This window comes from Hypanus sabinus, chromosome 7 (genome assembly GCF_030144855.1).
Source record: "Hypanus sabinus isolate sHypSab1 chromosome 7, sHypSab1.hap1, whole genome shotgun sequence".
Lineage (NCBI taxonomy): Eukaryota > Metazoa > Chordata > Chondrichthyes > Myliobatiformes > Dasyatidae > Hypanus > Hypanus sabinus.
The window spans coordinates 125,575,002-125,587,278 of NC_082712.1; the positions used below are offsets into that span (position 1 = coordinate 125,575,002).

The 12,277-nt window shown below is 41.1% G+C and overlaps 1 protein-coding gene and 1 long non-coding RNA gene across 2 annotated transcripts in view; one reads left to right on the forward strand and one right to left on the reverse strand.

The window, feature by feature from the left end:
• th (tyrosine hydroxylase) overlaps nt 1-12,277 on the reverse strand; it is a 53,356-nt gene that overhangs the window by 30,923 nt on the left and 10,156 nt on the right. The window lies entirely within an intron of this gene.
• LOC132396395 (uncharacterized) overlaps nt 5,133-12,277 on the forward strand; it is a 31,481-nt gene continuing 24,336 nt past the window's right edge. Inside the window, exon 1 of the long non-coding RNA XR_009512971.1 lies at nt 5,133-5,810. This is a non-coding gene — a long non-coding RNA (uncharacterized LOC132396395). The remainder of the gene's footprint in view (nt 5,811-12,277) is intronic.

Consider the following 12,277-nt stretch of genomic DNA (forward strand, 5'->3'; position numbering starts at 1 on the left):
CATATCTAATCTGTTCAGGCCTTTTAACATTGGAATGTTTCTATGAGATCTCCACTCATTCTCCTGAACTCCAGGGAATACAGCCAAAGAACTGCCAGACATTCTTCATACAGTAAACCTGTCATTCCTGGAATCATTCTCGTGAATCTTTTCTGAATCCTCTCTAATGTCACTATATCCTTTCTAAGATAAGGAGCACAAAACTGCACACAATACTCTGTGTGGTCTCACGAGTGTCTTTTAGAGCCTCAACATCACATCCCTGCTCTTATATTCTATTCCTCTAGAAATGAATGCCAACATTGCATTCACCTTCTTTACCACTTGGAGGTTAACCTTTAGGGTATCCTGCACAAGGACTCCCAAGTTCTATTGCATCTCTGCATTTTGAATTCTCTCCCCATCTAAATAATAGCCTGCCCGTTTATTTCTTCCTCCAAAGTGCATGACCATACACACACTTCCCAACATTTATTTCATTTGCCACTTCTTTGCCCATTCCCCTAAACTATCTAAGTCTCTCTGCATGCTCTCCGTTTCCTCAACACTACCCACTCCTCCACCTATCTTTGTATCATTGGCAAATTTAGCCACAAATCCATTAATGCCATAGTCCAAATCATTGACATACATTGTAAAGAGCAGTGGTCCAACACCAACCCCTGTGGAATTCCACTGGTAACCAGCAGCCAGAATAGGATCCATTTATTCCCACTCTGCTTCCTGCCAATCAGCCGATGCTTCACCCATACTAGTAACGTCTCTGTAATTCCATGGGCTCTTATCTTGCTAAGCAGCTTCATGTATGGCACCTTGTCAAAAGCCCGCTACAGTCAAAATATCCATGGTTTCCCAATAGCTGTTAATGAACGTAATGATGCTGATAATCAATTCCTCATGCACACCAATACACAAGTACAGTACATGTGTGTTTCTTTAATTCTGCAAGGTCTAATAAAAAAGTAATTTTTATTAAAACTGGCGACAAGAACCTTGGTTTTGTATCTGGGAATAGGTGAAGTAATACAGTACTTTGATTTCTGTTCTTAGAATTTTCTTTATCCCTCTGTAATTTAAAACAATGAAACCTTTCTTCATCTTTGAAATAAAACACAGGATCTGCCATGATTGCATTGAATGTCAGAATAGGCAGAGAGGGCCAAATAGCCTATGCTTTTATTTACATTTTTGCAAATTTAAATGAGGTAATCTGCAGAATCTGAAATGTGGTGTGCAAAAAGTACATGGCTACATATACATAGTTGGGGAGATAGTCTTATCCTTGAAAGTTATAGATGCCTAGAATCATTAGGCACTTGGACTATTACAAAGCAGAAAATGAAATCCATTAAGGAGCAATGAGGTCTTGACCATTTTATCTGCTATTCATCGTTGTTGGCTGAAGGTTGAATGCTGGCCAAGTCCCCACGAAGAACTTGATTGCTTGTCTCAAAAAGGGATAATTTACCACTATCTTACATAGAAAGGGGAGTCTTGGTTAAGCACCATATTCAATTATCTGCAGAGAATTTGCTTTTATGTCTTTACGTGGTTGGCTTTGGCATGCAGACTATTTGATTCCAAAGAGAACTGTGGCTAACGTCATCTTGCCTTTGCCAAATAGCAATTGGCTTTCCTCCAGTTTCCAGCAGGAATGATGACTGGGTTGAGTCGTTCCTCTACCCCAGAGCCACTAAGGACAATTATAGTGCTTAGCTCTTCTTACAGGTAGAGGATTACTCAGTTTAGCAAATAATGTTAATATTTTTACTCTCAGTGGCCTAGTAATATATCAATAATGAAATGTATTAGTAACCAGCAAAATCCTTTGAGTTCTTTAGAAATATATGTTTTGTAAAGGATGACAGTACACCTTTTATTCTGTTCAACTAAGCAGCTAACCCAGTAAACTACAACTGGAAATCTTATATCACTCCAGCACTTGAGAGCAAGCATAACAGTCTTCTTCAAGACTCTCTCGTATGTTGTCTTCACATAATCACCAGGCTCCATTTTTGCTATACAAGCCGAAGGAACTAAACTATATTCATAAGGTTATTCAAAGTACAGGTTAAAAATAAAAAGATTTTGAAGTGGGTGGATGACTATAGCCTTTATCCTAGGATTTTTGAGAGCTGTTTCTAAGGCTGAATTGTGAATTTATGGTGTAAAAATCAAGACGTTCTACCTGAAGTTTACAGTTATTGACAAGTAAGCTTATACATTCATATAAGCTACAGAGGCACCACTCAAAGTTTGTGGTTCAGACTTAGTTGTTTTTTAGGCTTGCAGGGATAGTCTGGGGGTCAGTATGGGGAGTTAGCGGTTAGGGATAGGGATGAGTGGGAAGTTTGAATTGAAGGGGAATAAGTGAAGAGTCGGGGCAGTGACCTGTGAACGGATGTTGGGTCGGTAGGTGCTAAGGACAAAGGACTGTGATCACTGTGGTCAGTGATTGAGGTTGGGTGGCCCCATGAATGAGGGCTGGTGATGACCCCTCCCCCATTCTCGTCGACAAGTCAACTGCCCATGCAAGTTCGAAGGCTGAGGCCCACGAGGTCGAAGTCAAATCCCATGATTTGTGAGTCCTGGTGTTACTCCCCAGAGATTGGCAAAGTCCAGAGGTCAAAGCCCAGGGACTGGTGAGTATAGAGTTCGAAGCCTAAAGGTTGAAGACTGAAGTCAATGAGTTTGGAGGGAGGGGGAAGGTTAAGGCCTGATGTCTGTGGATCCAGACCAGACCCTGAAATTTAAAGACCAAAGCCCCTGCCTGGAGGTCAGAAAGCATGAGATCTGTGAGTCTGAGAGTCTGAGGTCAAGGACTTGTGAATGGAAGCAAGGAGGGGGCCTGTCCTGCAGTTGGAGGCCCGTCTATTTGTCTGTGTAGGTGGGTGTGTGGGAGGGTGGGAAAGGGGTTTGTTGTGCTGTTGTTGTTTGTATCCTGATGAACATGTTGGACATGCTATGTTGGAACCAGAATGTGTGGTGACATTTGTGGGCTTTCCTCAGCACATCCTGAGGTTGTGTTGGTTCTTAAACACAAGTGACACATTTTATTGCATGTTTCAATGTACATGCGGTAAATAAATCAATCAATCAAAATTAGAACTATAAATTAATCTCTCAGAATCATCCTGGTCAATTCTTTTCTTATCAATATATACATGTACTCAAAACTGCTCTCTACCTGTGTATTATTATGTTAGTAAAATAGTAATAAAGAGACTTGTGTTCAAATTCTACCATGGCACCTGTGGAATTTAAATTCGGATGATTAATTTGGAATTTGTTTCACAAAGTAAATATGTATTGTTAATAATGATCACAAAATATTTGGATAGTCATGAAAACCAAACCAATTCACAAATGTGCTTCAGGACAGAAAGTATGCCATGTGCAGTATGGTAGGTTTGGTCTATATGTGACTCCAGGCCAATGTGGTTGACGATGAAATGGCTTAGCAAACCATTCATTGTAAGGCTAATATAGGGATGGGCCATAAAGGATGTTCACACCAGTAACATTCTGATCCTCCCACAAAATATTCTGCTTATATGTATATATATTGATCCATCTATGTCATGGGCATACCACCCAATTGCCACTCTACCTATCTTCCACTTCACTGTTCACCCTCCTCCGTTATCCCCACTTCTTGTTGGGTGGAACTGGTGACTCAAAATGCTCTATCAAATAAGTGCATGCATGTAATTCCGAATCCCAGTCCATTACACTGGGTTCAGACATGCGGAATTGTGTCACTGAACAGGTTATGGAACTTGGATCAGAATCTGCGTAAGCATTCCCAGTGAGATAATGCGCATATCAAAATAAAACCAATAAAGAAATGTCCCAGTATCTACTGCAGCATTTTTCCTGGCTTTTATCTTCCTAACGTCTATCTGCAATTTCAGTGCAATTCTCTGGTGTAAACTAGAATGCTAGTCTGAAAGAGGTAAACGGCTGGAAAATGCAAATGGTCAGGCTCCGTTCAAAATAATCCCCAGTTAAAGGGAATGAGATATCCGTGACCTAAGTATGCAGACAGTGATATCCATAAAGTGAACCCTGTTGTTCACTTGCCAATAGGAGTCACTAGAGCATCACACACAAAATGCTGGAGGCACTCAGCAGGTCAGCAGCATCTCCGGAAATGAATCAGCTGTCAACGTTTCGGCCAAGATCCTTCTTCAGTACGGAAAAGGAAGGGTGAAGACACCAGAATAAAAGATGGGGGAGATGCGAAGGAGGACTAGCTAAGTAGGTGGGAAAGGTAAAGGGCTGGGGAGGAAGCCCATTAGAGAAAGAAAGTCACAGAAGTACAAGCCATGAATGAATTGCTTTCCTTCTCAACCTAGCAGCTGATTGTGTTACCCCCCTTCTTGATTCCTACCTTGACTGAACTGATAGGGCACATCCGCTAATCAGGAAAGAAAATACTGGAGCAAGTGACTTCAATTCCTTCAATTCCCTCAGGTTAGCTTCAGCATGAAAAAGAGTTGTTAATTCATGTGGTTGATATAATAAAGACAAAGTAATGCTAAATGTAAATTCAATTTCTGTCTGATCATTATTCAGCCTGCCACCCTTGCTAAGGCCACTTGTTCAATCAGTTTGGATGTTCAAAAAAAAACAGACATGGAATATTAAATTACTCTTCTGCGAGACCAGAATAATGTATGGCTGGTTTCTTGCCACAGCCCGGTGGCTGTTCCTTAGCATGCAAATACTATTATAACTGAATCTGTTTTAACAATTTATTTGTTTTGCCGGAGGGACCTAGAAATGAATGCTGTTATCTCACATATCACTCATATGGTTTGCAGATCTCTAATCCTTTCTCAAGGTAATAGATCCCATTTGAAATAGTGCATTAGTGTCTCTGCCTCTAAAGAGGAATCTGACTTTGTTTCAGATTTAATTCTGCTAAATGCACCAAATATCTCCTTTCTTTTCCTTACATGCCCACTGTGGCAAATCCTGTTTTCATCAGTGTAAATGGAAGGCTCTTGGCTGCCCTCATTTTGCGCTCATTCCTTCAATATTTTGCAGAATTTGAAAACCCCTATTGTGTTTTGTAATTTAACTTCTTCCATTCTTTCCAGCCATGCTGTGAGATGACCTTTCTCTTCACGAGATATAAAAAAGATATGCAGATGCTGGAATTCTGAAATAAAAGCAGAACCTGCTGGAAATACTCAGTGGGTCAAGCAACATCTGTGGAAAACAGTTAACATTTCAGTTTGAGGCTGAAGTGTCTTCAATCTAAAACATTACCTCCCAGAGGCTGCCTGATCTGACAAATGTTTCCACAACCTGCTGTTCTCACTTCAAGCCTGCAAGTTAAGTTTGAAAAAAGTCTTTGACAAACTACTACTAACTTATCTGTTGAACTAGAGGAGACAACCCACTTGAAAACTGTTACACTACCATCAAGTACGCTTGTCATGCTATTCCACACCTGCACTTTGGCACGTACAATTACCTGGCTGCACTTCTACCTCCAGGGTACAACCAGAGACTAAGGACCACAGCACCAGAGGTGAGAACCACGAAGATATAGTCAAGGGAGGCGAAGGTACGATTAGAGGTCTGCTGTGAATCAGTGAACTGGACAATACTCAGGGATTCAACTTTGAATCTAAATGATTATGCCACAGTCGTCACCAACTTCATCGGGGCCAGTGTGGAAGAGTAGGTGTCTTTGAGAACACATTACATATACTAAAACCAGAAGCTGTGGATGAATCAAGTGATTTGCAGTCTACTGGGGGCTAGACCAGTGATCCATAACAACACAAGAAGTCCAGGTATGAACTGTGGAAGGTTATTTTAAGAGTAAAAAAATATTATGATGGAAGTTAGAGATGGAAATCTAGTTAGGAGCAGAAGTGCTATTACTAGGAAGAAGGTGCTCGGGAAATTAAAAAGTCTTAAGGTAGGTAAGTCACATGAAGCAGATGGACCATACCCGAGGGTTCTGAAAGAGTAGCCAAAGAGATTGACAAGACATTAGTAATGAGCTTTCAAGAATCATTAGATTCTGGCATTGTTCTGGATGTCTTAAAAATTGCAAATGTCATTCCACTTTGCAAGGAGGGGTTCTTGGGCCAAAGTCAGGATAGCTTCCTTAAGGGAAAATCTTGCATGACAAAGCTGTTGGAAATCTTTGAAGAAATAACAAGGAGGATTGAGAAAGGAGAATCGATGAATGTTATGCATTTGGATTTTCAAATATGAGGCTACTTAACAAGTTAAGAGCCCATGGTATTACAGGAAAGTTACTACCATGGACAGAGCATTGCCTTATTAACAGGGAGCAAAGATTGGGAATAAAGGGAGTCTTTTCTGTTTGGCTGCTGGTGACTAGTGGTGTTCAGCAGAGATCGGTATTGGGACCACTTCTCTTTATGTTGTATGTCAATGATTCGGATGATGGAATTGATGATGGTGTGATGAGATTTGAGGAATGATAGGTGTAGGGGTTGCTGGTTTTGGGAAGCAGAAAGGCTACAGAAGGACTGAGACAGGTTAGGAGAATGGACAAAGGAATGGCAGCTGGAATATAGTCTCAGGAAGTACATGGACATTTGGTAGAAGAATAAAAGTGCAGTCTATTTTCTAAATGAGGAGAATGTTAAAAGGCAAAGATAGAGTTGATGTAGAGAGGATGTTTCCTATGGTGGGGGAGTCCAGGACCAAACAGAACAACCTCAGAATAGAAGGTCGTCCATTTAGAATAAAGATGAGGAGGAATTTCTTTAGCCACAGAGTGGTGAATCTGTGGAATTTGTTGCACAGGCAGTTACGGATGCCAGAGTACTTAGAGCGGAAGTTGATAGGTTCATAAGTCAGGCGTCAAATGTTACAGGGAAGAGGTAGGAGACAGGAGTTGAGAAGGAAATCGATCAGCCATGATCGAATAGTGGAGCCGACTTGATGGGCCAAGTGGCCTAATTCTGCACCAATGTTTCATGGCTTTATGGTTTTATGTAATTGGACACATGTCAACTCTGCCAGAGTTTACAGGTATTACTGCCTACAATACCATATAACCATATAACAATTACAGCACGGAAACAGGCCATCTCGGCCCTTCTAGTCCATGCCGAACGCTTACTCTCACCTAGTCCCACTGGCCCGCACTCAGCCCATAACCCTCCGTTCCTTTCCTGTCCATCTACCTATTCGATTTTACTTTAAATGAGAATTCCGAACCTGCCTCTACCACTTCTACTGGAAGCTCAACCCACACAGCTAGCACTCTGAGTAAAGAAGTTCCCCCTCGTGTTACCCTTAAACGTTTGCCCCCCAACTCTCAACTTATGTGCTCTTGTTTGAATCTCCCCTGCTCTCAATAGAAAAAGCCTATCCACATTAACTCTATCTATCCCCCCTCATAATTTTAAATACCTCTATCAAGTCCCCCCTCAACCTTCTACGCTCCAAAGAATAAAGACCTAACTTGTTCAACTTTTCCCTTTAACTTAGATGCTGAAACCCAGGTAACATTCTAGTAAATCTTCTCTGTACTCTCTCTATTTTGTTGATATCTTTCCTATAATTCGGTGACCGGAACCGTACACAATACTCCAAGTTTGGCCTTACCAATGCCTTGTACAATTTTACTATTACATCCCAACTCCTACACTCAATGCTCTGATTTATAAAGGCCAGCATACTAAAAGCTTTCTTCACCACCCTATCCACATGAGATTCCACCTTCAGGGAACTATGCACCATTATTCCTAGATCACTCTGTTCTACTGCATTCTTCAATGCCCTACCATTTACCATGTTTGTCCTATTTAGATTATTCCTACTAAAATTTAGGACCTCACACTTATCAGCATTAAACTCCATCTGCCATCATTCAGCCCACTCTTCTAACTGGACTAAATCTTTCTGCAAGCTTTGAAAACCTACTTCATTATCTACAATGCCACCTAACTTAGTATCACCTGCATACTTATTAATCCAATTTACCACCCCATCATCCAGATCATTAATGTATATGACAAACAACATTAAACCCAGTACAGATTCCTGGGGCACACCACTAGTCACCGGCCTCCAACCTGACAAACAGTTATCCACCACTACTCTTTGGCATCTCCCATCTAGCCACTGTTGAATCCATTTTACTAGTTCAATATTAATACCTAACGATTGAACCTTCCTAACTAACCTTCTGTGCAGAACCTTGTCAAAGGCCTTACTGAAGTCCATATAGACAACATCCACTGCTTTACCCTCGTCAACTTTCCTCATAACCTCTTCAAAAAATTCAATAAGATTTGTCAAACAGGACCTTCCACGCACAAATCTATGCTGACTGTTCCTAATCAGACCCTGGCTATCCAGATAATTATATATACCATCTCTAAGAATACTTTCCATTAATTTACTCACCACTGACATCAAACTGACAGGTCTATATTTGCTAGGTTTACTCTCAGAACCCTTTTTAAACAATGGAACCACATGAGCAATATGCCAATCCCTATTTCTAATGACATTTGAAATATTTTTGTCAGAGCCCCTGCTATTTCTACACTAACTTCCTTCAAGGTCCTAGGGAATATCCTGTCAGGATCCGGAGATTTATCCACTTTTATGTTCTTTAAAAGCCTCCTCTTTAATCATCATAGTTTCCATAACTTACCAACTTGTTTCCCTTATTTTACACAATTCAATATCCTTCTCCTTAGTGAACACCAAAGAAAAGAAATTGTTTAAAATCTCCCCCATCTCTTTCGGCTCCACACATAGCTGTCGACACTGATTCTCTAAGGGACTAATTTTATCCTTCACTATCCGTTTGCTATTAATATAACTGTAGAAACCCTTCGGACTTTTTTCACCTTACTTGCCAAAACAACCTCGTATATTCTTTTAGCTTTCCTAATTTCTTTCTTAAGATTCTTCTTACATTCTTTATTTTCCTTGAACAACTCATTGACTCCATGCTGCCTATATTTATTGCAGATACCTCACTTTTTCCTAACCAAGTTTCCAATATTCCTTGAAAACCATGGCTCTCTCAAATTTTTAACCTTTCCTTTCAACCTAACAGGAACATAAAGATTCTGTACCCTCAAAATTTCACCTTTATATTACCTCCATTTCTCTACTATATCCTTCCCATAAAACAAATTGTCCCAAATCACTCCTTCTAAATCCTTTCGCATCTCTTCAAAGTTAGCCTTTCTCCAATGAAAAATCTCAACCCTGGGTCAAGTCCTATCCTTCTCCATAACTATATTGAAACTAATGGCATTGTGATCACTGGACCCAAAGTGCTCCCCAACACATACCTCCGTCACCTGACCTATCTCATTCCCTAACAGAAGATCCAACACTGCCTCTTCTCTAGTTGGTACCTCTATGTATTGCTGCAAAAAAACTATCCTGCACACATTTTACAAACTCCAACCCAGCCATCCCTTTTACAGTATGGGCTTCCCAGTCTATGTGTGGAAAATTAAAATCTCCCACAATCAACACTCTGAGTTTACTACAAATATCTGCTATCTCCTTGCAAATTTGCTCCTCCAATTCTCGCTCTCCATTAGGTGGTCTATAATACACCCCTATAAGTGTTACTTCACCTTTCCCATTCCTCAATTCCACCCAAATAACCTCCCTAGACGAGCCCTCTAATCTATCCTGCCAGAGCACAGCTGTAATATTTTCTCTGACAAGCAACGCAACACCTCCCCCTCTTGTCCCTCTGATTCTATCACACCTGAAGCAATGAAATCCAGGAATATTTACTTACCAATCACACCCCTCCTGCAACCATGTTTCACTAATCGCTACAACATCATATTTCCCGGTATCAATCCATGCTCTAAGCTCATCCACCTTTATTACAATGCTCCTAGCACTAAAATAAATGCATTTAAGAAATTCTCCGCCTCTTCCTCTCTGTTTATCTCTAACAGTACAAAGAACTTTACTGTCTTCTTTTTTGTCCTTCTCCCATACATCTGTTCCTACACTCTGGTTCCCCTCCCCCCTTGTATCTAGTTTAAATCCACTGGAGCCTCTGTAGCAAACCTACCTGCAAGAATATTTGTCCCCCTCCAGTTCAGATGTAAACTGTCCTGCTGGAACAGGTCCCACCTTTCCTGGAAAACTGCCCAATTATCTATAAATCTGAAGCCCTCCCTCCTGCACCATGTCTTCAGCCACATGTTGATCTGCACTATCTTACTATTTCTAAACCCACCTGCACGTGGCACTGCTAGCAATCCTGAGATTGCTATCCTGGAGTTTCTGTCCTTTAACTTGGCACCTAACTCCCTAAACTCACCTTTCGGGACCTCCTCACTCTTCTGACCCATGTCATTGGTCCCTACATGGACCATGGCATCCGGCTGCTCAACCTCCCTCTTGAGAATACTGAGAACTCAATCCGAGATATCGTGGACCCTGGCACCAGGGAGGCAACAGACCATCCGGGATTCTCGATCTCTTCCACACAACCTCCTATCTGTCCCCCTAACTATCGAATCCCCTATCACTGCTGCTCTCCTCTTTTACCTCCTTTCCTTCTGAGCTGAGGGTCCAGTCTCGATGCCAGAGACGCAACCACTGCAACTTGTCCCTACCAACAGTATCCAAAATGGTATACTTGTTGTTGATGGGAACTGCCACAGGGGTGCTCTGCTCTTCCTGTCTATTCCCCTTCCCTCTCCTGACAGTCACCCAACTACCTGTCTCCTGACTCCTAGCTCCTAGGGGTGACTATCTCCCTGTAACTCCTGTCTACTTCTGCCTCTGCCTCCCCGAATGATCCGAAGTTCATCCAGCTCCAGCTCCAGTTCCCTGACACGGTTTTGTCAGGAGCTGCAGCTGGATGCACCTTTTGCAGGTGTAGTCATCAGGGACAACAGTGCTCACCCTGACTTCCCACATACTGCAAACGGAGCACTCAACTGCCCTAACTGCTGCCTCCATTACCTACTCCTAAGCTAATTAGATTAATTAAAGGAGCTTACCCGGCCTTTACCTCACCTGGAGTGAAACTCGTACTCAGCCTCTGCTCGCTTTTTAAAATTCCCCCGCTGATCTCAGAGGCTGGCTTTCATGCACTTGTGCAGTCGTGCCCCGTTCAACCTCGCCTCTGCCTGTTCTCGCCGAATCCTGATTGAGCCAAAGCTCTGCCTCAGTCCACTCCAATACGAACCCTAACATTATAAATGGCTATGATGCTTCACTCCCAGATAAACTCCACACCTTTAGAAAGGGAGAATAAAACTATATCCGTGCAAATCCTTGCATCATCTAGCAACCATGCGATCTCAGTCTCAGAGGCTGACGCAAGAATGTCTTTCAAGAAGGTGAACCCTTACAAGGTACCAGGCCCTGATGGTGTAACTAACAGGACACTGAAAACTTCTGCAGATAACTTCAGCGGGAGTGTTCAGGAAATTTTCAATATCTCACTGAAGCAGTCGGTCATTCCTACCTGCTTGAACATGGTGTTAATCATACCACTGACCAACAAGAGCATGGTGAGCTGCCTCAGCAACGATCACCTAGTTGCATTCACATCGATTGTGATGAAGTGCTTTAAGAGTTTGGTCATGGCCAGAACTAATTCCTACCAAAACAAGGAACTGGACCTGCTGCAATTTGTCTGTCACTACAAGAGGTCTGCAGTGGATACAATCTCACTAGCTCACCACTCAGCATTGGATCACCTGAAAAACAGCAATACCTATATCAGGCTGCTGCAGCTCAGTATTCAATACCATCAGGTACTAATCTTTTCTTTTTCAATCTTTTTATTAAATTTCATATATAAAAAAAATAACATAATATTGTATTAAATAGGTTATGAATACATTAGACTTAAAGTTAAATTAGTAATAAGATAACAATATCTTATTAAAATATCAGCAAAAAAAATCGTACAATAATCAATCTAACCTATATTGATTATACATAAAAAAGAATAAGAATAGTCATCAAAAGAAAAAAAATATATAAAAATGCAAGAAAAAATGTATATTAAAAAAAATAAACCTAAACTAACATGGGCAATAATAATAGTTTATATGTATATGATAGTGTCAAAACCTCTGGAACTCCATACCAGAACAAGAATAAAAAGAGAAAAGGTCTGGAAGAAGCCAAATTAATTCATATGAAAGTGTCGAATGAACGGTCCCCAAGTTTCTTCAAATTTAATTGATGAATCGAAAATAGTACTTCTAATTTTTTCTAAACTCAGACAAGAAATAGTTTGAGAGAACCACTGAAATGT